At 39.7% G+C, this 23,305-nt stretch overlaps 1 protein-coding gene across 10 annotated transcripts in view; it reads left to right on the top strand.

The window, feature by feature from the left end:
- Window positions 1–15,816: 15,816 nt before the first annotated feature.
- Window positions 15,817–23,305, top strand: part of SYK (spleen associated tyrosine kinase) — an 80,627-nt gene continuing 73,138 nt past the window's right edge. For all 10 annotated transcript variants that reach the window (XM_008992651.5, XM_078348318.1, XM_035299866.3 and 7 more), the window contains exon 1: window positions 15,817–15,937. The gene's annotated coding sequence lies outside the window, so the exon portion shown is untranslated. The remainder of the gene's footprint in view (window positions 15,938–23,305) is intronic.

Raw genomic sequence — 23,305 nt, 5'->3', positions numbered from 1 at the left:
CTGCCTCCTGGGTTCAAGCGATTCTCCTGTCTTAGCCTCCTGAGTAGATGAAACTACAGGTGTATGCCACCATGCCTGGCTAATTTTTTTGTATCTTTAGTAGAGACATGTTTTCACCATGTCGACCAGGCTGGTCTTGAACTCCTGACCTCAAGTGATCTGCCCACTTCAGCCTCCCAAAGTGATGGGATTACAGGCATGAGCTACCATGCCTGGCCTAAAATGTTGGGTTTTCAACAACAAAACAGTGAGACACATGTAGAACTGGGAACATATCACCCATACACTGGGACATAAAAAAATGGGCAATGGAAACTGCCTTTGTAAGGACTCAAATGGTGGATTTAGCAGATTTCAAAGGAGTTATTATTATATAAATTTATTATATTATATATTTAATTATTATTAATTAATAATAAGTATTATTATGTAAATATATATAAATACATAATATATAGTTGACAAAAAGAGTAAAACTCTATAAAATATTTGAAGAGCTTTATTCTGAGCCAAATATGAGTGATCCATGGCCTGTGACCACAGCCTTTAGGAGATCCTGAGAACATGTGCCCAAGGTGATTGGATCACAACTTGGTTTTATACATTTTAGGGAGACAAAACACATCAATCAGAAAGTGTAAGATGTGTATTAGTTTGGTCCAGAAAGGTGGGACAACTGGACGTGGGAGCTTCCAGGTCATAGGTGTATCCAAAGCTTTACTGATGACAGTTGGTTGAAAGAGTCATTATCAATAGAAAGGAATGTCTGAGCTATAATAAGAGGTTGTGGAGATCAAGGTTTTAATCACGTACATGAAGCTTCCAAGTAGCAGGTTTCAGAGAATCTATTGTTAATGCTTCTTGTCAGACTTAAAGAGTCTTTTCTGTTAGTAGTTTCAAAAGGGAGAAGGGTATAATAAGGTATGTTTAGCACCTCCTTCCCATCATGGCCCGAATGAGTTTTTCAGGTTAATTTTGAAATGTTTTTGGCCAAGAGGGCGTCCATTCAGATGGTTGCAGAAGGAAAGGGTTAGTTCATTTGGTTTATAATATGTTCCAAGAAGTAAAGAAAACCATATTTAAAAAAGAAGATAAAGAATATCCAAAAAAGGACCACATTTATGGATAAGAATATTTAATATTTACTCTCAAATTGATCTAGAGATTCAACACAATCCCTGTCAAAATCTCAGCTTTTGTTTTTCACATAAATGGACAAGCTTATCCTAAAATTCATATGAAAATGCAAAGGAACCATAATAACCAACACAATCCTGAAAAGAAACAAAATTGTAGGACTCAAACTTCTCAATTTCAAGGCTTACTACAAAGCTGCGGTACTAAAAACTCTTTTGTACTTGTAAATGCCTGATGGGTTCATCTTGCTTACTGCACAGGAAAAGCCAATTTACTGAGACCACGGCACTGCAATACAGAAAGAGTTTAATTGACACAAGGCCAGCCACACCACTTGAGAGATGGAATTACTACTCAAATCAATCTCGGAAAATTCGGAGGCTAGGATTTTTCAAAGATAGTATGGAAGGCTAGGGAGTCTGCTTCTGGGTGGGGCCACAGGACTGGTCAGCAGAGTTGGTGGGGTCAGGGAGGTCAGTGGGTCGGCAGGGTCAGTGGGGTCAGCAGGGTTGGTGGGTCCAGATCAAGCCGCTGGTTGTCAGAAATTCAAAAACCTAAAAAGATATCTCAGGAAGCCAATCTTAGTTTCTACGATGGTGATGTTAACTGCAGATGTAATTGGAGGACTTGCAAATCTTGTGACCTCTGAATAATATCTGGTAATCAATTATGTCTTCACCTTAGCAAAATTCAGTCTTCTCACATCCTCTTTACCTGGTGGCCTTTCATTAGCCTTACAAGGGTGGTTTAATTGGGGGAAGGGCTATTATCATTTAAAGTATAAACTAAATGTCTCCCCAAGATAGCTTGGTCCAGATCCAGGAATCATTAAGGGCAGTTTGAAGGTTAATGGCAAGATGGAATTTGATTAGATCAGATACCTTTTGCTGTCATTTTTTCTCATTGTTATGATTTTTGAAAAGGTGGTTTTATAAAGATAATTATACAGATCAGTGAAATAAAATTGAAAGTCTAGAAATAAACCTTTACATTGATTTTTAAAAAGGGTATCAACTCAATTAATTGGGAGAGACTAATTGTTTTAACAACTACTGTTGAGTTGGTACAACTGGAAACCTACATGCAAAAAAATGAAATTGGACCTTTGCCTCACATTGTACATAAAAATTAACTCAAAATGGATGTTTGGCATAAATGTGAAAGTTAAAACTATAAAATTCCTAGAGGAAATTATAGGAGTAAGTCTTCATGACGTTAGGTAGTGGTTTGGTAGATACATCATCAAAAGCATAAACAACAAAAGAAAAAACTGATCAATTGAACTTCATCAAAATTAAAAACTTTTATTCTGCAAATGACACCATCACAAAAGAGAAAAGACAACTCTCAGAACAGGAGAAAATACTGGTAAATTCTATGTCTAATAAGAGACTTGTATTCAAAATATGTAAAGAGGTCTTACAACTTAATGATACAAAGACAAGCGACTCAAGTGAAAAGTGGGCAAATGAGCTGAATAGACACTTCTCCTAAATTATACATATGACAAAGAAGCATATGAAAAGATTCTCAGCATTGTTAGTCATAAATGAAATGAAAATCAAAATCATAAGATACTATTTCACACCCACTAGGATGGGTATAATCAAAATGACAGACAATAACAAGAGTCGGCAAAGATGTGGAATAATTGGAACCCTCCTATTTTGCTGGTGGAAATCTGAAAATGGTGAAGCCGCTTTTGAAAACAGTATCAGTTCCTCAAATGACAAACATAGACTTACTATATGACTCAGCAATTCTGCTTGTAGTTACATATCCAAGAAAAAAGGAAAACATACACCCACACAAAAACTTGTATAGGAATGGTTGATGCAAAATTATTTATAGTAGCCAAAAAGCAGAAACTGCTGGGTGGATAAATAAAATGTGGCATATCCATACAATGGAATATTATTTGGTACTCAAAAATACTGATGTATGCTATAACATAAATGAAAACATTATGTTAAGTAAAATAAGCCAGTCACAAAGAGCACATATTATATCATGCAATTCATATGTAATGTCCAGAATAAGCACGTCTATATAGAGAGAAAGTAATGGGAGGTTTTCCTAGGGCCATGGCTGGGGAGGAGAGAAAGGGTTGTGTGGGGTGGGAAGCATGAGAAGTGGTATGGGTATGGGGTTTTGTTTCGTGGTTTAAAAAAGTTCTGCCAGGTGCAGTGGCTCACATCTGTAATCCCAGCCCTTAAGAAGGCAGAAGCAGGAGCATACTGTGAGCCCAGGAGTTTGAGACCTTCTGAGGCAATATAGTGAGACCCCATTCTTCGCAAAAAGAAAAAATGTAAAAAAGTTCTAATTTTGATAGTGGTGATGGTTGTACAACTTTGTGAATACACTTAAAATGATTTGATTATATATTTTAAACAGGTAAGCTGGATACTATGTGAATTATATCTTTCAAAAACTTAAAAATGGAACTGCACTTTGAAAAATATAAAAAAAGGAAAAGAATGAGAACATCTTAATATGAGAAAAAACATCTAATCTTTGCTACAATGAAAAATAACAGCTGAACTTCTTTCCAATTATATAATTATATTTTATAAGAGTAATCTGCTAAGCCAACGAATGGTTACCAATTGAAATAGATGAAAAGGAAGAGTTATTTTTGAGCATAGGTTTTTTTCATCCTTTTGTATCTCCAGTGGCTTGGGTCATGTCTGGCAAGTAAAAGACCCTAATTCAATTATTTAATTGTTTGCTGCCTTGAATTTCACACACACAAAAATAAGGAATCAGGTATACTGAAAACTTGACTTGCTCAGAGCTGCACAGCTACAAAAGTTGCAGAGCTGAGGCTGCTATAGCCCATGCTTCCTGACCTGTGGCCAGTGCACCCACCACTGGGTTTAAACACATGTGATCACACCTCAAACACTATCCTTGGTCTTTAAGTAACTCCTCTCTTTGGTTTGTTCAAAAGAGTACTGACAAAAGAAAAATGAGGAAGCTTATCATTTGTAGGTAAAAAGTCACTTTTACATCTGGTTGAATTGGATAGGGAATACCAGCAGAAGGAAGTTGTTCCTCTGGCTACATCCTGTGCCATTTTGGCAGCTGGATGGATGTGATGAGATGGTGAAAATCACTGAGATAAGCCACTCACCTCCATCATTGCCATCTATCAAAATTAACTTCCCTTCATAGGACAGGATAGATAGGGTTGTTACCTACATATTAAAATAATGAATTTTATCTCAATTTAATGTAATATGTATAAAAGTACACCTGATGCTCTCTTAACTATGCAATTTTTTCTTTTGTTGTCAATACATGTTTATTGTGTCAATACTTGGTTATTCTTTTACTTGCAACCTAAAGCACATTAACAGATATATCACGTATAACTTGTGTATTTTTTTAATTTGGAAGAGACAAAAATGAGAACCTTACATTATAAATATTAAAATGTGCAATGCTGGCTGGGTATAATGGCTCACGCCTATGATCCTAGCACTCTGGGAGGCTGAGGAGGGTGAATCACTGCAGTCCAGGAGTTTGGGACCAGCCTGGCAATGTGGTGAAACTCCATTTCTACTAAAAATAAAAAAATGACCCAGCTACTCAGGAGGCTGAGGTGGGGGAATCACTTGAGCCTGGGAAGTCAAGGCTGCAGGAAGCCATGATTGCACCACTGCACTCTAGTTTGAGTCACAGAGTATGACTCTGTCTCAAAAAAAAAGTACAACGTATATTCTATAGTAAAAAACATGTGTGGCACTACATTCTGAAAAACATAGTGAAATATTTTCACACTATCAAGGCCTCACTATCTAGAAAAAAAATAATCCTCCCTTTCCTTATCTTTCTCCCTCAAGAAAAAAGGATGGGGGAAGAAACAAAAACACTAAAGTTATCAGTAGTAACCAAACAAGAAAAGGAGAACCAGGTAACAAAATGCACTTTGAAAAGTGCTGGCTCATATAAAAACCAGAAGTTTTAGAGTATCACAACGAGGTCACACTCCACCATCCCAGACAGTATATCTTGTGACTGTATAAAATCCTGAAAATTCTCACTCAAATCTTGAGAGAAGAAGGGGCCATTGTTTATCCTTAGTGTTTCTCATTTTTGACTGTGGGGTAGTGAAAATGGATGCAGTGGAGATCAAAAGGCAATGTCAGCAATGTGGCATGATTTTGTCAGAGTGTGAGGACTCCAAGGACCCACATTAACTGGGGGAATGAGCTGAAGCTCACAGATGCCCACCAATGGACAGGATAAACTCAGCCCTCTTCTTCCCTCAATGAAGAGTGAAGCCCTTATGTTCCTTACAATCGCACATTGGAGGGAGGAGCCCAGTGTGCCCAACACAACTCCAGCTAAGCCCACTCCCACCCTTCCCATGCTCAAAGGCTGTAGAAAATCAAGCTCAAACGGAATATTAAGCCATCAAATGTAATCCACAAAAGGGGTAAGAAAGGGTCTGACATGAGGATTAAGGAGCTGCCACACACAAAGGGGCAGAGCAAAGTGAAAGTCTGAAGAAAGCTGCCAAGTGTGGACAAGATAAAATGAATGAACTAGCAGCTAGGCAAACCTTAAAAATATCATGCCAATGTTAAAAATAAAATCCAGTCTGAAAGAATTTTAAGTGCACAGGCTACAAAATTTGATATATGAGCATGAATTCACTTTTTTAAAAAACTCAAGAAACAATTGAATAACCAAGAGAAAATAACTAAAAAGAGAGCAATAGAGGGAACAAGAGATAGGGAAATAATTTGAGGACCAATAATTCTACCTGCAGGTAAGTTAGAAATAACAAGAAATGAAGCAGACCCAGCTGAACATTTAATTACTGAAAAAGAGAGAGAGAGAGAGTAAGGGAGAGAGAGAAAATCACTGTGAACCAGGGGAAAAAATAGATTACTACAATCAGAGAAAAGATAATAAACATCGATGACAAAAAAATTAATATACTTAAAGAGAAGAACCTAACAAATTAAAAGGTTTGGGAGGCCAAGGCTGGTGGATCACGAGGTCAAGAGATCGAGACCATCCTGGTCAACATGGTGAAACCCTGTCTCTACTAAAGATACAAAAAAATAGCTGGGCATGGTGGCGCATGCCTGTAATCCCAGCTGCTCAGGAGGCTGAGGCAGGAGAATTGCCTGAACCCAGGAGGCGGAGATTGCGGTGAGGCAGAGATTGCGGTGAGCCGAGATCACACCATTGCACTCCAGCCTGGGTAACAAGAGCGAAACTCTGTCTCAAAAAAAAAAAAAAAAAAAATTAAAAGGTATTTATAATCATACGATATAATAATATTTGAATGAAGATCTAAATCTACTAATAAAGAGTGCATTGTGCTAATAAATAAAAGATGGCTGGGTGTAACGGCTTCTCTGTAATCCCATCACTTTGGGAGGCCAAGGTGGGAGGATCACCTGAGGTCAGGAGTTTGAGACCACCCTGGCCAACATGGTGAAACCCTGACTCTACTAAAAACACATAAAAAATTAGCTGGGCTTGGTGGTGGGCACCTGTAATCCCAGCTACTCAAGAGGCTGAGGCGGGAGAATCTCTTGAACCCAAGAGGCAGAGGTTGCAATGAGCAAGATCACAGCATTGCACTCCAAATGCCTGGGCAACAAGAGCAAAACTCCATCTCAAAAAAAGAAAGAAAAGATGCTGGTTGAGCTCTACCAGTATATACCTTTGTCAAGTTTCCTAATATCTCAGGTAAAGAAAGACTCCTTCAGTCACCTGGAAAGAAGAGAAACTCATCCAAAAGAGGGCAAAGGACCGGCTCCTATCACATTCCTCCAAAACAGCACTCAATGCCAAAAGGTCAGGGGACAAACATCTACTGAGTCTAGGACAAAGGGAAGTAGGATGGAGAAACAATGTGCCCACCTTGATGTCACTGCAATACAACAGCAACAGAATAACATCCTGAAACTGGTGAGCATTGATAGATGCAGTAAGCAAGATCACTTCTCAATGGAGTCCATCCAACTAACCAATAGAGAAGTTAGGAATGAGATGTGGTGGTAGAAAGGTCTGGAGGTGAATGTGGCATCCTTTAAATGGAGAACTAAGAAGAAACCACTGAGGATTTATGGTTGCAATAAATCATGCAAAATTTTTTTATTTAACCACGTAAAACTCATATAGCTAGCAAAACTTGAGAGGTGAACTGAGCGAGAGAGGTAATTGGCTCATGTACCATAGCAGAGTTACTGATACTGTCTGTTAAAGCTTATGGTTTAGATAAATTATTAAAACTGCTTATTATTTTCATTTATCTTTTCCTTTAAGCATAGTGGGATCATGCCAGCAATGATACATTTATAGCAAATAATCATTTCTATAAAATCAGCAATTCTTTAGATCCCATTTCAGAACTTTTTATTCTGTTAAATTTAAGTAGAATTAAATGTCATATTTAATGCTCATATTTAATATGCATGAAATGTATAATAAATGTATTATATTTAAAATGATGCCCATTTTTATATCTATTGTCATGTGTACATATAGAAAGAGAATTTTATAATGATCACCTAATGTTAATGATGATTATGTCTGGAATTTGGGATGTTTATATTTCCTTTGTACTTTCATTCATTTAAGGGATTGCCTATTAGGAATACTTGCCACTGCTACCAAAAAAAATCTATTTTTTAAATTAAACACTATTTTTAGAGCAGTTTTAGATCCACGGCAAAAATGAGAGGCAGGGGCAGAGGTTTCCCATGTATCCACTGACCCCACACATGCACAGCCTTCCCCATTATCAACATGCTCCACCGGACTGCTGCATTTTCTTACAATTGATGAACCTACTGTGACACATTATAATCACCCAAAGCCCATAGTTTACATTGAGCTTCCCTCTTGGTGTTGTATATTGTATGGCGTTTAACAAATGTATAATGATGTGTGTCCACCCTTGTAATGTCAGACAGAGTACTTTCACAGCCCTAAAAAAACTTCTGTGCTCCTTCTATTCATCCTGCCCTCCCCACCAACCCCTGGCAGCCACTGATCTTTTTACTGACCAGATAGCTTTGCTCTTTTCTGAATATCACCTGTTGAAATTATATAGTATGTAGCCTTTTCAGAGGGCTTCTTTCACTTAGTAATATGCATTTGGCCGGGCGCGGTGGCTCAAGCCTGTAATCCCAGCACTTTGGGAGGCCGAGGCGGGTGGATCACGAGGTCAACAGATCGAGACCATCCTGGTCAACATGGTGAAACCCCGTCTCTACTAAAAATACAAAAAATTAGCTGGGCACGGTGGCGTGTGCCTGTAATCCCAGCTACTCGGGAGGCTGAGGCAGGAGAATTGCCTGAACCCAGGAGGCGGAGGTTGCGGTGAGCCGAGATCGCGCCATTGCACTCCGGCCTGGGTAACAAGAGCGAAACTCCGTCTCAGAAAAAAAAAAAAAAAAAAAAAAAAAATATGCATTTAGGTTTCATCCATCTCTTTTCATAACTTGCTAGTAGTGCATTTCATTTTAGTGTGGAATAATATTCTGTTACATTGATGTACCACAGGTTATATAACCATTCACTTACCAAATGACATCTTTTTTGTGTCCAAGTTTTGGTGATAAATTTAGTAAATAAAGCTGGTGTAAACATTTGTGTGCAGGTTTTTGTGTGAACATAAGGTTTCAATGGGAAACCATGTACCCACCTTGATGTCACTGCAATACAACAACAGAATAACACCCTGAAGCTGTAGAGCATTGATAGATGCAGCATGTGGGATCTCTACTTGACAGAGTCCATCCAGTATTATATTTGTACTTGGGTAAATACCAAGAAGCACAATTACTGGATTATGTAGTAAGAGGATGTTTAATTTTGTAAGAAATTGCCAAACTGTCGTCCACAGTGGCTGTAGCATCTTACATTCACAGCAGTAATGAATGAGAATTTCTATTGCTCCACATTCTCACTAGTGTTCAGTGCAGTCGGTGTTCTGGATTTTTGTCATCCTGTTAGCTCACCGTCTTCATTTGCATTTCCCTGATGATACATGACGTTGAAGCATCTTTTCATATACTTATTTGCCATCTGTATATCTTCTTTGGTGAGCTGTCTCTTAAGGTGTTTGGCTAATTTTTTGATCAGATTGTTTATCTTATTTTTTAATTATAAGAGATCTTTGTGTATTTTGGGTAACAGTCCTTTAACAGATGTGTTTTTTCCAACATTTTCTCCCAGTTCTTAATTCTTTTGACATTGGCTTTCAACAGTAGCTGTTTTTAAAACTATGCTTTTGGTCCAAAGAAAAGCAAACTGGTCAGAAAAAGATTAGAATTCAAAATAGGTACGATATATGATGAAGCACTACAATCAATGTATGAGAAAACTGGCACTTCCATTTAGTGGGAAAAGGATTGTTTATGAAAATTGGTATAATCATGTGTATCCATCTGGAAGAAAACCAAGTTAGTTACATATGTCATGCTACATACAAAGTTAAAATAAATCCCAGAGGAAAAATCTAAGTATAAAAGCAGTTAAAGAATATAAATATTAGAATAAAATATAAGAGACTGAGAAGGCAAGACATTTTAAAAATGGTTTCTTTTTATTGGCAAGGTTAAGTTTAAGTGCTGAAGTTTATTTTATTTTAAATTTTTTCAGCTTTATTGAAATATAGTAGACAGATAAAAGTTGTATATGTTTATAGAATACAATGTGATGTTTTGATATATACACATTGTAAGGTGATTACCATAATCAAGCTACTTAACATATCCATTACCTCAAATAGTTATTGTGTGCATGCATGCATGTGTGTGTGTGTGTGTGTGTGTGTGTGTGTGTTTTGAGAACACTTAAGATTTATTTTCTTAGCAATTTTCATATAGGCATTTTTAAAAAGAAATATGAAAAACAGAGAGATTGTAAAATTATATTTAATTGTATAAAACCCCAAGTCATACAATAGCATAACAAAGCCAAAATAAAAAAAGGGAAATGCAGATTGCATCTACAAGCATGACAAGAGATTGTACTTTTCACATGAAGAAGCTCCTATAAATGGATAAGGAATCAATTAGCCACCAAGTAGAAAAATGAGCATAGGATTTAAACAAGCAATTTATAAGAGGACTGAAAATGTTCAAAAATGCATGAAAAGATACTCAGTCTCCCTATGGGATGAGAAATGCAAACAGAAAATGGAGATGTTCCCATTCATCCGTCATATCACAAAAACTCTCAGTTCTTGAAACATGTGAAGAGGTGAGACTTCTCATAGGGAAAGTGCAAATCATTACAGCTTGCTTACTAACAAAAAATTACATTTAAAAATTTAAAAGGTATGTAACATTTGGCTCAGCAATACCATTTTTAAGATAGTGTACTATAAAAATAACAGCAAAAGCCCATAAGAATATACCACAAAGACAAAGGCCCAACAGCCAAATATAATAGTTCCAGAAAGGCAAAATGGAAAAGTGAAAGGAAGGAAATCATCAATAAAACAATTGAAGAAAACTTCTCATAAATAAAATGCATATTTTTCAATTTGTAACTAAAAAATAATTTAATATTTTACACTAAGCTTGCATCATGCTGATAATAAAGAACAATTTGGTCCTGTAGCCCTCATATTATTACCATATATCATTCATTTCAAAACACTTCAGACAAATAGAAGATCTAACTTCCGTCAAAGTAGAAATAAGAGATTAAAAAATCAGAATTGTTTGGATTTATCAAGAGTGACACCTGAAGCAAGAAGATAATAGAATAATGACTTAAAAATTGTGAAAAACAAAACTTCTAAACTAGAATACTATATAATCCAAGCCATCGGCCAACTTGAAGTTTGATATTTTAGAAATAAATGGTCTTAAAAATATCTACTTTCATTTCTCAAAGAACTACCGGGGGTGGGGGATTGTGTCACCAAAATGAAGGAGTAAACTAAGGAAGAGAAAGACATGCATACAAGAAACACAGATTTCAAGAATCTGAAAATGTGAAAGGAAGTGCAGAGAAAGAAAGGAAAAACAATCCCCCCTGAGAAACTGTAACTATGAGTTGACCAAAATTGTGCACCAATTTACAGCCCAAATTTAGATCACATAGAAGGTCCAAAAAGCATAAATGAAGAATTTACCTTAAATTGTCCAAAGACTAGTTCCACCCTAGACATCTGAAAGAAGCAAAGACAAATTCTCTTCAAATACCTTCCTCCTAGCCTGAACTAATCCCCACAAATAACTATTTAAGGACAATTAATGGCTCATAGTCAGATATAACTGCTATGGTCTGGCTGTGATTTGTTTGGCCCTGGCAAGTCTCATGTTGAAATTTGATCCCCGGTGTTGGAGGTGGGGCCTAGTGGGAGTTGTCTGGGTCCTGGGGGGTGGATCCCCTGTGAATGGTTTGGTGTCTTGCCCTGGGAATGAGAGTTCTTGCTGTAATGGTTTTCTCGAGAACTGGTTGCTGAAAAGACCTTGGCACCTCCCTCCTCTCTCTGTTCCTCCTTCCGTGACCATGTTATCTCTGCATACGTGGGCTCCCCTTTGCCTTCTGTCATGTATGGAAGCTGACTGAAGCCTTCCCCAGAAGCAGATGCTGGTGCCATACTTCTTGTATAGCCTGCAGAACTGGGAGCCAAACAAACCGCTTTTCTTTATAAATTACCCAGCCTCAAAGATTCTTTCATAGAAGCACCAACTGACAATAACCAAGTGCACAAATAAACAATACCCTAAGCAAGCAACAGTAGAAGCATTTAGACAACATCAATAGGCACGAAGAGACTTCACATGTTGAAATTAACATAGCAGAATAAGAAAACAAATATATGTACTTTTCCTTTTTTTGAGATGGAGTCTTTCTGTTGCCTAGGCTAGAATGCAGTGGTGTGATCCCCATATCACAACCTCTGCCTCCTGGGTTCAACCTATTCTCCTGCCTCAGCCTCCAGAGTAGCTAGGATTGCAGATGCACACCACCACACCTGGCTAATTTTTTTGTAGAGACGGGGTTTCACCATGTTAGCCAGGCTGATCTTGAACTCCTGACCTCATGATCCAACTGCCTCAGACTAGCAAAGTGCTGGGATTATGGGCGTGAGTCACCATGCCCAGCCTTTAGGCCTTTTTATACACTGGCCCCCCAGTGCCCATCTCCAACAATATTGCCAACTCTGAAAACCACCTGTAGACATGCTGCAGCCTCCATCTCAGGAACAATGGCCATTTTGCCTGCTAATTGAAGTAAAATTAAGTCCAATGATAAACAAATATAACCATAATAGAAATCTTCCATTTAGGTTTGTTAAAGCAACCTAAGTATGACCTGAAAAGGACTCCATATTTGATATTTAAGTCTTTGTGGATGAACTGTAGCCTAGCTTAATAGGCAGACAAGATTGAAAACCTAATTTAGGAGTTTGTGCCTGTAACAATAGCTGAGTCTTGGCCAATTGCAGTGGCCATACTTCCACCGCTCATACACTGCTGAGTGTTCAAACTGTTCAAATAAGGCAAATGCCAACCGGTAACCCATCCAGCTGTTTCTCTACCTCACCCAATTTCCGTATGCCACTTCCCGTTGTCTATAAATTTGCTGACCATGAGGCATCCCTGAAGTCTCTGAATCTGCTGTGATTCTGGGCACTGCCCAATTTATTAATCATTCTTTGCTCAATTAAACTGCCTTAAATTTAATTCGGCTGAGGTTTTTCTTTTAATAGATGGTGTCAGAAGTGGGGCCCAAAGTAGAGCTTCTAAGAACCCCTAGGAGCACTGAGTGAACAAGCAAGGTAACTGCAGGACCTGCATGTGTCCTTTGGTCTCTCACAGCAGCTGGGATTGTGGTAATTAATTATCTCTCAAATTTTGGATTACCATAGATTTGTGTTTTGAGCTCTCCAGGTATCTTCAAGCAAATTTCTATTCCAAACTAGGTTTGGAAATCATGACAGAAACTGGACTGGATCTAGGATAGGATTTTATCTGGTAATTAACTGGCTTGGATTCAGTTAGAGACCTCTTACATCTGACTGGGTCAAAAAGAAACAGGTAGTAAATGTTAATATTGCAGGGGTTGTAAAATTTGGCTTTTGAAAATGTGCAGGGATTTTTGTGTTCTACCCCATTTGTTTCATTTTTCTTGCATGCTTAGGTAGGAAAAAATCACTGGCTAAAGTAATCAAGGAAATCTGAGAGCAAAGCCAATATTTTAGGTAAAAATGGAATACTTAATTTTTGGAAAACTGAGTTCCTTCCAGCTTATACATTAGACCTAGAAAGCAATGAGTCTTACAGAAATGGCAAATGTTACTAAAGATAACTTACAGAGGAATGTTCCAAATGAATTACAGTGCACTAAAGTGCATTTAAAAAATAAAAAATGTTCTTTAGTGTTGCAGCTTGGCCCCCAGGGCTATGGTATGGTGAGCTGAGTCACTAGGGCTGCTCCCTAGGGAAAGGGAGCCCAGAAGTCTGGCATGCCAGAAAAAGGGTAAGAATTTCTTACCAGTCAGACTTCTGGCCTCTATCTCTCTCTGTGCAAACTGTTTGAATAAATGGTAAAAACCACAGATTATCTCCTCTGTAAAGTTTTGATTAATGCAAAAAAGAATTCTGAGGCTAGTCTTAAGCTTTAGTGAATCTGGTGTTCTTTTTGCTATGAATTCGTCTAGCTCATTCTTTGATCTGTTTGATTTTAGGTAGTTTGGTTTATGGGGATCCTGGGTAAGGAGCAAACTCTTGGTATTATCCTCCTGGTAGTCACAACAGTAGTCTCCCTGGTGCACTGTATTCTCTCAAACGTTTTAAATGTTTGCACATGGCCATCTCTAGAATGCCAAATGGTCTTTCTTCAACTGGAATAGCAAAAGCTGAAAGAAATATGCAACCATGAGGACACCATAATCTATGAATGACATGTTGATTGTCCTCAGCATGTTTTGGTCACACTTTCACCTAAGTGAGAACCTGAACCAAAAGGGGGAATTTTATTAAACAAAATTACGGGAGACCATTGTTTTGGACTGAGCTCATGCACTAGCTCCCAACAGACCAAACCAAACCAAACCAAAATGGAGTCGCTTGTGCTAAATGTGCCCAGAACAGACCAGGTTTTGTTTTTCCCTGCAAACAGGATGTTCCAGCATAAGGAGTTACCCTCTAACTACTCCCTGTTCCCTCCTTGCAAAACCCACTGTTCTACTATTTCCCAGTGGGTTTGAAGACCATATAAATATATTTACAATGGTGATAGTGACACCAGTGCTAAAGTTTTGGTCAATCTCTCAAAATCGAGAAAATGACCAAAAGAAGGGGAATTGTTAAAGCAAACTAAATGTGGCCTGAAAAAGACTCCAGACTTCTATATTTGAGTCCTTGTGGATGAATTGTAACCTAGCTTTAACAGGCAGGCAAGACTGAAAATCTAACTTAGGAGTATGAGGCCTGTAACAACAGCTGAGTCTTGGCCAATCCCAGCGGCCATACTTCAAACACTCATAAACTGCTAAGTATTCAAACAAGGCAAACGCCAACTTGTAACCAATTCAGCTGTTTCTCTACTTCACTTCTGATTTCTGTCCATATCTTCCTCTTTTTTTGTCTGTGAATTTGTTCTGACCATGAGGCATCCCTGGAGTCTCTGAATCTGCTTTGATTCTGGAAGCTACCCCATTCCCAAATCATTCATTTCTCAATTAAACTGATTTAAATGTAATTCAGTTGAAGTTTTAACAGGTTTAAAAAATTAATTGCAAAAATGAATTAAAATCTAATAACGCTGGAAACAGAAAAGGCTGAGGGCTCCATTAAGTATAAACAGTCCCATCTTTATAATTTCTCCATGGCAATTACAATCCAGCACATTATACGTATTTTATTTTGCTTCTCGCATTTTGGCTCAGGGTAAAGCTTTTTAAAACAGACGCTGCCAATCGGTTTTATCAAGAAGGTCTGGATACCGTTTTTGTGGGAACATTTTAAAGAGGAATGTCCAACAGGAAAAGGAGGATAATTGAGAGAAGTGTATCAGGCAGATAAGTCAACACCGTTTTTAGGACTATAGGAAAGGATTACGTTTAATTTATTTGGCTGTAGACGTCAGAGCCGTCGTGTTACAAAGAAAGCAGTCTTTAGTAATAAGCCCTCAGAAGCAGCGCGCTCCATTGCCCACTAGTGCTCCGTGAAGTCTGTTGTTCACCTACCGGGCCCCTCAGCACTGCCCCGGCCTCCTGAGTGCTCCAGCACGGTGGCTTGCAGCCTGTTGGCTTGGTGACCCAGATACCCCCTCCAGGGACTATGCCCTGCAGTGGAGTCTCTACCCCATTTGCTGCACAGCAAATGGAAAGGGCCGCTGAGTGTTCCTGGGTCCTGGGCAGTAAGAGAAGTTACCGCGCTGGCGGGGATGAGGGCAACCGATGTGGTTCGGGTCGCGGGCAGTCCCACCTTCCCTGCCTGCGAAGGGCCCTTACCCGGCGGGAGGAGAGCGGCGCGCCGCACCTGGATTCCTCTGCCGGTGCAGCCGCCTAGGCGGATCCCGCGGGCCGGCCCAGCGCTCCAGCCCGTGCCCGCCCAGCTCCGGGCGCACGGGCGCGGTCAGCAGGGCGGGCCAGGCGGCGGGGCGCGACATCGGGAGGAAGTGCGGGCCGCCTGCCCGGGCGCGTTAAGGAAGTTGCCCAAAATGAGGAAGCGCCGCAGCCGGGCGGCTGAGGCCACCCCGGGCGGCAGAAGAGCGAGGAGGAGCTGGCGGCCCCGCGCTGCGCCCCGGCTGAGCCCCGGCTGCGCCCAAGCGCCAGTCCTTGCCTCACCTGGCGCAGGTAGGTGTGGCCGCGTCGCCTCCCCGGTGAGAATTTTCTGGTGAGCGGAGGGGGTTTCGGGGGATGACGCGCCGCGTTCATGCCCTTTCTTGTTCTGCCTTTCTCGTGTGCCCAGTCACACCGGGAAGGTGCCCGCAGGGCCTTCACTGCGGAGGGAAAAGTGCTGAAACTACGTGAATAAATACGGTGGGGTCCGCCAGCCTCGCTCCTGAATCTGCCGGCTCTCGGGATCCAGAAGCTGCGCCGGGAGAGGGGCCCGGGCCTGGGCGGAGGGGACAGAGGTCTGAACCTGCGGAAAGTGACCCTGGACTAGAGCGCGGAAAGTGCGGTCGCGGCCCCGCCGGGGGAGACGCGAGGCTGGGATGAGGCACAGAGCGAGGAATTTGATCTTGGAGCTAGAACAGTGTCCTTTGTCCATTTACACCAATCCATGGGGGAAATGCCGCAGTATTGATCAAAGTGACTCAATGTAGAAATGTCCAGATGTCTTATAAGCTAAGACAAATGTTTTACTGCAGAAAGAAACAGCAGTTGCATTCAAACACCAAACTTTCTGAACCACTACTAAAATTTAGCATAATTACTCTGGTGAATACATTTTCATTGTCAAGTAATTTACTTAGCCAATGAACCTGGAGAGCAAGAAAGTTTTACGTAGTAAAATGTAAACTTGAGTTAAGAGGTAAGGTGATTCTTTGTTTTTTGGTTTTGTTTTTGTTTGTTTTTGGCAATACAGCTCCAAAACCTTAAGCCTACCTGAAAACTATACAAATGCGATAGCTTCTTTGGTTTTTTCAACGTTCAGGGACTAGAAAGACAATTGGAGAAGTGGGAGTTAGAATCTTTTTTTACGTTGGAAACGCTGTTGCAAAATATTTTATGAGTTTTGCCTGACTTACCGAAGATTCAGTTGAACTCAAGTAGAACTGTTGACTGGAAGTTTTTCTTTTTCGTCTTCTTCTTTTTTAACCTTCAAAGCATTGCAGTCTGTAGCAAAACAAGGAGTTGGAGATATGCCATATCTGATTCTTCATATTAAAAAATAAAAAAGGAATCTTTTAATCCCTGAGAATTCCTGGAAGGAATTGAATTGATTCTAGAATCTGACTTCGTCTTAGTAGGGACAAATTCATTGCCTTTACACAGGCAGCATTTTGATTGAATGCAACTAAATACATTGATGTCCTTCTCCCCAATGAAAGTCTGAGCAGTGCATAGATAGAATTACATTTGAGCTAAAAGGTTTAAATACATGTAAATTATTAAGTGTTTAAAGTGAGAAATCTTTGTCAGTGAAAATTATTTTATCAAATCACTTTGTTCTATCCGAATGGCACTTTTAATGTACTTAGAAAAATCTTGCATTAAAATAGAAACTTATTTGTCTTACCCCCTGTATTTGAAGTGCACTTTGAAGTGTATTTGAATGAGAGATTATAATCAAATTGCTTGATTTGTGTCTTATCCTCTTACTCTTCTTCCTTGGATTTGAACACTAGGAAAAAAGAGATTTTTTTTCTACTGAGGTATCGTGGGGAGACTTTTTTTAAAAGCCTCTGTATTTGAAGTGAAATATACAATAGGATTTTAGAATAGTCTTAATAACCAGAATGCTTTAAGCTAGGATAAAGATGGGGTGTATACTTTAGGTCTTTACCTTTCCTGAGAGATGAAATTGGTAGAAACATTATTTTATTGCTAGATTTGCACTTGAGAAATGATTTGCCTTGATCTTTGTTAGGCCCCTATATATATTCTAAATGCAGGTCTAATCATTCTGTTTTTTAAACTGATGTCTTCTTAGTAGAACTTCACTTATTTAGCACATTGTTTGCCCATGGTTATTATCCAGCATGCTTGTGCCAAAGTGTATTTTGGAATTCAAGCTTTTTCCGAATTTGGAATTAAAATATAGAACTAAATTTTAGAATTGAGAAAGACATCGCTCAGAATTTAGGGAGGTAAACACACATGTTGATGCTGCTGATTACTTGCCATTCCAGTATAGTCTGGAGAGAATCCTGTAATTCCACGCATTAATATTTCTGCACTTTCACATTTAACAACATGCATATTCTCAGTAAGTGGAAAAATGAAGACTATAAATAGCTGTGTGTCTGTTTAGAGCAGGTGGTATCACTACAAGAGCTTCTCTAAAATTTACCAAAAAGAAAAAAAAGGCTTGTTTTTCAGAGTTTTTTAGAGCTGGAGATGATGGACTCAGTCTGTATTAGACTCCACTGAACTATGGTTTGCTTTTGAAAGCAAAGTGCATTCATATTGCTCAATACCTCACACTTTCCAGTAATTAGAAGGGCAGTTCCTCTCCCTTAAGGGAGTCTAAAATAGCAAGATTTTACTGAATTTTCAATCATATCGATCAAAATAAAGGTTCTTCAAGTAAGAGCGGATGTTTCCTTTGTAATATAATTTTGAACAGCGGAGTTTCTGACAGGCTACGATTTTAGAGAAAGAGAGCAGAAGTTACTCACAAAAGGGGTTACCGTCACCCTTTACAGCTGCAGTCTGTCCATGGAAGAAATTTTATTTCCTGTTAACTTTGCAACCAGCTGGGTTTGTGTTAGTTGTCTACACCTAAGTGATGGCTAATTTTTACTTTCTCAACTTTCCCTGTATAGATGTATAGACATTTTTTCCAACTACCCCCTGACTTTTCTACTCTTACATTGCAGGTTTCAACATTTTCCACAACTTCTGGACTGGTTTAGCTGTAACTGAGTGGAGAAAAAACAAAAATTTAGGCCTTTTGGGTAGAATTTGTTTCAAAAGTCTACATGTTGAACATGACTTTTTCTTCTAAAGAACTAAAAGCAGAAGGCAGAGTCCTAATGAGAGATTGTAATCACGTTGCCTGATTTGTATCTTATCCTCTTCTAGTTAGACAGGTTGGATTTGAACCCTAGGAAAAAAGGGTTTTCTACTGAAGGATTCTGGGAAGATGTTTTAAGAACTAGTATGACTGGATTTTAGGAAAGTTAATTCATTTTGATATGATGTTATTAGGGAAATTTTCTATTTGCTTATAATTTTATCTGACCAAATATTAGCTTTTATCCATTTGAATATTTTTTCCTTTATGAGTCCAATTGTGTAAGTTTTGCCCTACCTCTCTTAAAAGGTGGTTAAACTGGAATCTTAAAGACAGTTGAATTTAGCCAAGACCAAAGATACCCAAAATCAAAATATTTTGTTTAGGTTATAGTACGCCCAACAAATCAAAAATGACTCCCTTGATTCTTTTCTTTCTGGGAAACCACGTGTTGATTTCTGGCAGCTGACCAAAGGCAGATGGTAGTAGAACAAGCAAAGACGGTTAGGATGGTGATGATGACTAGATTATTGAGGAGTACTGTGAGCTTTCCTGTCTCTGCTCAGAGGTGTCTGGCTCTGAAACTGGGATCCTGGCTCTGAGCTGGAAAGGCGCTTGCAGTCACTGCTGTCCTGGAGCGCTGGAAGGAAGCACAAGTGTGGAGAGACAGTGGATTTCTAGGCTGGGTGCAGAGTGGGAGATATCTTGACCCAAGTGAAAACCATGTAGGCAAGCTGCAGGTCCACCCAGGCAGCCTGGACTGGAGTCTGGGTGAGGGAGGCTCTTGACCTGGATACTGTTAATTGGGGAGAGAATGTAAATTCAACAGGAGGAGGGCCAAGGGCAGAGATTTAGTTTAAATATTGCTTTACTTAGGTATACTTTGCCTGACTATAAGTAACATTTAAGTGTTGAGCATGCGACCTTTCATTTTTTCCCCTGCATTGGTTTCTCTTAACTGATAAATCCTTATTTTACCTTGGTCAACCTGGTAATTTATTAACATGACATCTATCAGTTCCTGTTGAGTTGACATGAAAATGTTCGGTGTGACCTAAGTTAATTTCTCTTTTTGCTTAATTTTCATTTGTAATGCTTTCTTCTTTTCATTCTTCCCATCCTCTGGTACTGCTTTGAGTTATTTCCTCTAGAATTCTCATTATTTCCTTATGATTGGCATATTTGCAATTTTATTTTTGGTGTACTAACTTTAGACAGTGTTCGTTGACACTGAGAATTGAGGACTTGGCAGTCCTGTACCACCATCACCTTCCACTCCTTCCCACACCATCCCAGGACAAGTATTCTCTCATTTGAGGTTAAGAAGTTATTTGGTGTTTACTTATTATGGTTATATAAATATAGTTCACTGCTAAAGCAAGGCATATCAGTTCATTTTCTTTCTTGTTCCCCTTTTTGCTGTTTCTGGGGCAAACCTTTGCTTTGTTTTTGTGTTTTCTTAGTTTGTACTGTGCCAATTGACACATTTTCTACAGGGTCAGATATGCCACGTAATCTCACAGTTCCATTTTTCTCTCTTTTTTTCTGGAAACTTCCATCTTTTTGTTCCAGTCTAACAGTTGCTTTTCAGTCTTACTATACATATAGTAATACCTGAAGAATATTTGGGGTGGTATTTGGTGTGTATTTTTTTTTTTTGGTAGAGATGGGCTCTCTCTATGTTCCCCAGGGTGGTCTTGAACTCCTGGGCTCAAGCAATCCTCTTGCCTCAGCCTTCCAAAGTGCTGGGATTATAGGTATGAGCCACTGTGCCTGGCCCTATGGGGAATATTTGTCAACCAAATATGTTTTCTGTAAATTGTTTGTCATACCCTTTGTTGTACCAATGCCTCTTATCAACGTTCACCTACATTTTACCTATTGTAAATCCACTGTCATCATTATTGAAAACATTTTTCCAGAGCTTTTTATTTCTATGGTTATTTATTCATTGCAGCATAGAACTTCTATGATTTCTGCCATCAGGGTGCATTCTGAATCATTAACGAAAGATGATTTTTAACTCTAAAGGCATCTATGTTTTACATCAGTGTCAATGTCACTTTTGTATTTGATACAACCCTGCCATTTTATTATCTGAGTGACGAAAATGTTTATTTTGGGGGACATGGAGATCCCACGAGACCTCAAGCAGATTGCTGGCTTTCTCCTCAATTTCCTTGATTGATTTCTGAAGTGGACACTGTGCAACGCTAAGTGGAATTCCCTGGGAAGCTTGCTCAAGTAAGCGTGAGAAATGCTGGATGGAATAAAGTGCAGCAAGCAGGGATGAATATCATGGGCATCTTCAGAGCCTTTGTGCAGGTGACATGCACAGAGGTTCTCCGAGAGGACCAGTCTCAGCCGGTGGTCCTAAGCTTCTGTGACCCTGCCGTGCATTTTTTCTTAGGCTTTCAGGACTGGCTCTGCTGTAGCCTCTTTGGGAAACACTGTGTGACCTCTTCCTGCTCCTTTACAAGCTCCTTAGGCTTTGCTTGGTAGAAGCAGAATGTTGTGATCGTTTTCATCTTAAATGCTAACAATATATAAATTATTTGATTGATACAGTGCCTCAAAGTCACATTCATTGAATATTTTTGTAGATAGTAGTTGAGAGTAAGGGTCTGAGGCCCCATTGGGTTCAAATCCCCCTTCTTTATTTGTAAGCTATTCTTGAAGGCTTTGTCAATGCAGCAGTCACAGAGGGCTGCGCTGTGATACCTAACGGAGACGTGCCTGCAGTGCCAGGTACCTGGTGTGTGGTTAAAACTGACGTAACTGTCAGAGCCTCTCAGGCGGGCTGACTCTGGGAATCTGCCCTGCAGTCTTGAAGGGAGGGCACATCCAGATAGGCTTCAGATGAGCAACTACAATTGCCAAAGTTGGTTTCTCTGACCTCCAAGATGGGAGAACTTTCTAATATTTTCTTTTAGAAGAGTTGCATATCCTCTTTCCAATAGCATAACTGGTACATGAGCATATATCCTTTAATACAGGATTCAGATACAGCGAGCAACAGAAAAGCCCTTCTCAACCTCCACGCTCAGTCCCAGCTCCACCCCCAGTCCCACTGTGCAAGAGCAGCTGGGGCTCTTCTCTTCTATCTTTCGTCCTTTCTAAAGTGGATTCATGTGATGTGCACATCTTCAGAAGATATAATAGTGGGGTGTGTATGTCTTAATACCTTTATCACTCAGGAACTTTCATATCAACAATATGTTGAGGTGTGGGAGGTCTCCATATTCAGTGATTATTATATTTTATTATGACAGTCCAGAATAGCATGTCAAAGTCTTTCTAAATTTTGATATTATAAACAGGGCTGTAGTGAATGCACTTTTTCTTTTCGTTCTTTTCCTCTCCTTTGCCATTTGCACTGTGTTTTTATGAAACCATCAGATTAATCTTTATCTCAAGAAAGTCCCTCATCCCTGTCCATCCTGTTCTTCAGTCCATCCACTTGGTTTTCCTGTGATTACTTCAGCGAGCAGGCGGTTAATTTCGAAGGAATGGAGTTACTTCTTTGGGATTTTGTTAAGTGATGTATTAGATTCCTGTGTATTTTATTACTTGTTTGAGTCCACCATTACCCGTGTCTCCTCAGGCATCAAGTCATCTGTTTGCATGCTTGGTGCCTCTCTCTCCTGGTGTCAGCTTTCCTGATGTACTGGGCATTTCCAGGTGTGTGCTAGTCTTTTTTTAGGTACCCTAGGTGTTAGTGTTTTAAGGCTGCAAGAATGCAGCCTATCCCGCATAAGATAGGAGGAGGGCAAGGATGTCCGCCGGGCAGGATGGGCTTGTAACTGGTGTGTGTGGTGTAAGGGTGGGAGAAGCCCACTGTTCTTTGTGGATGTGGCCGAGCCTTCCCTGTTCAAATGAAGCCACACACACATATGTTTTCCTGCGAGGGGCTTCTGCCACTTGCTTGCAGCTGAAGAGCTTTTACTCTTCCCTTCTCCTCCTGCTCCTCCTTATTCCTCCCTTGGGTCTCTGTCACTTCTAAGGCACTCCACCTCTGGTCTTCTCCCACCTTGAACCCTCACACTGCTGCCTGCCTGCACTGGGGGCTGTGATTGACCCCATCAGTGTGAGCCTGTCTTGCTCCATGCCTTTCAAGGACAGCATTCATTGTCAAGCTACTCATGGAATATCTTCCCAGCTCCTCAACATGCCATGACTGCATTTTCCGTAATATTGTTTTTTAATGTTGTTTCTTCCCCTTCTCTGCATTTACAGCTGTTCATATGCTTGAGGTGGAAGGCCACCACTTCCTTTTTGTTAGCAACACCAATCAGCTGATGGTCATGGCTATGTGAAGGAAGTCACAGTGAGGACGGGGGGAAGAGCCTGGCTAGAGCAGGCTGCATCGCAGGCCTCGGTGTTAGATTTCCCCAAATTGGTTCCGGTGGTCATGTAGCTCTGTCATAAAGTCTGTCCTGCTTATTAGGACACTGAGGGTCCAAATTCATAGATTTCTTAGAAGCCTGTTTAAATATGCATAGGATCTAGTTCAACCTGATTAGAAATGGGCTCAGAAA

This window comes from Callithrix jacchus, chromosome 1 (assembly GCF_049354715.1).
Source record: "Callithrix jacchus isolate 240 chromosome 1, calJac240_pri, whole genome shotgun sequence".
Lineage (NCBI taxonomy): Eukaryota > Metazoa > Chordata > Mammalia > Primates > Cebidae > Callithrix > Callithrix jacchus.
Note: the sequence above shows the minus strand (reverse complement) of the source record. Positions and strands in the feature narration are given on the sequence as shown.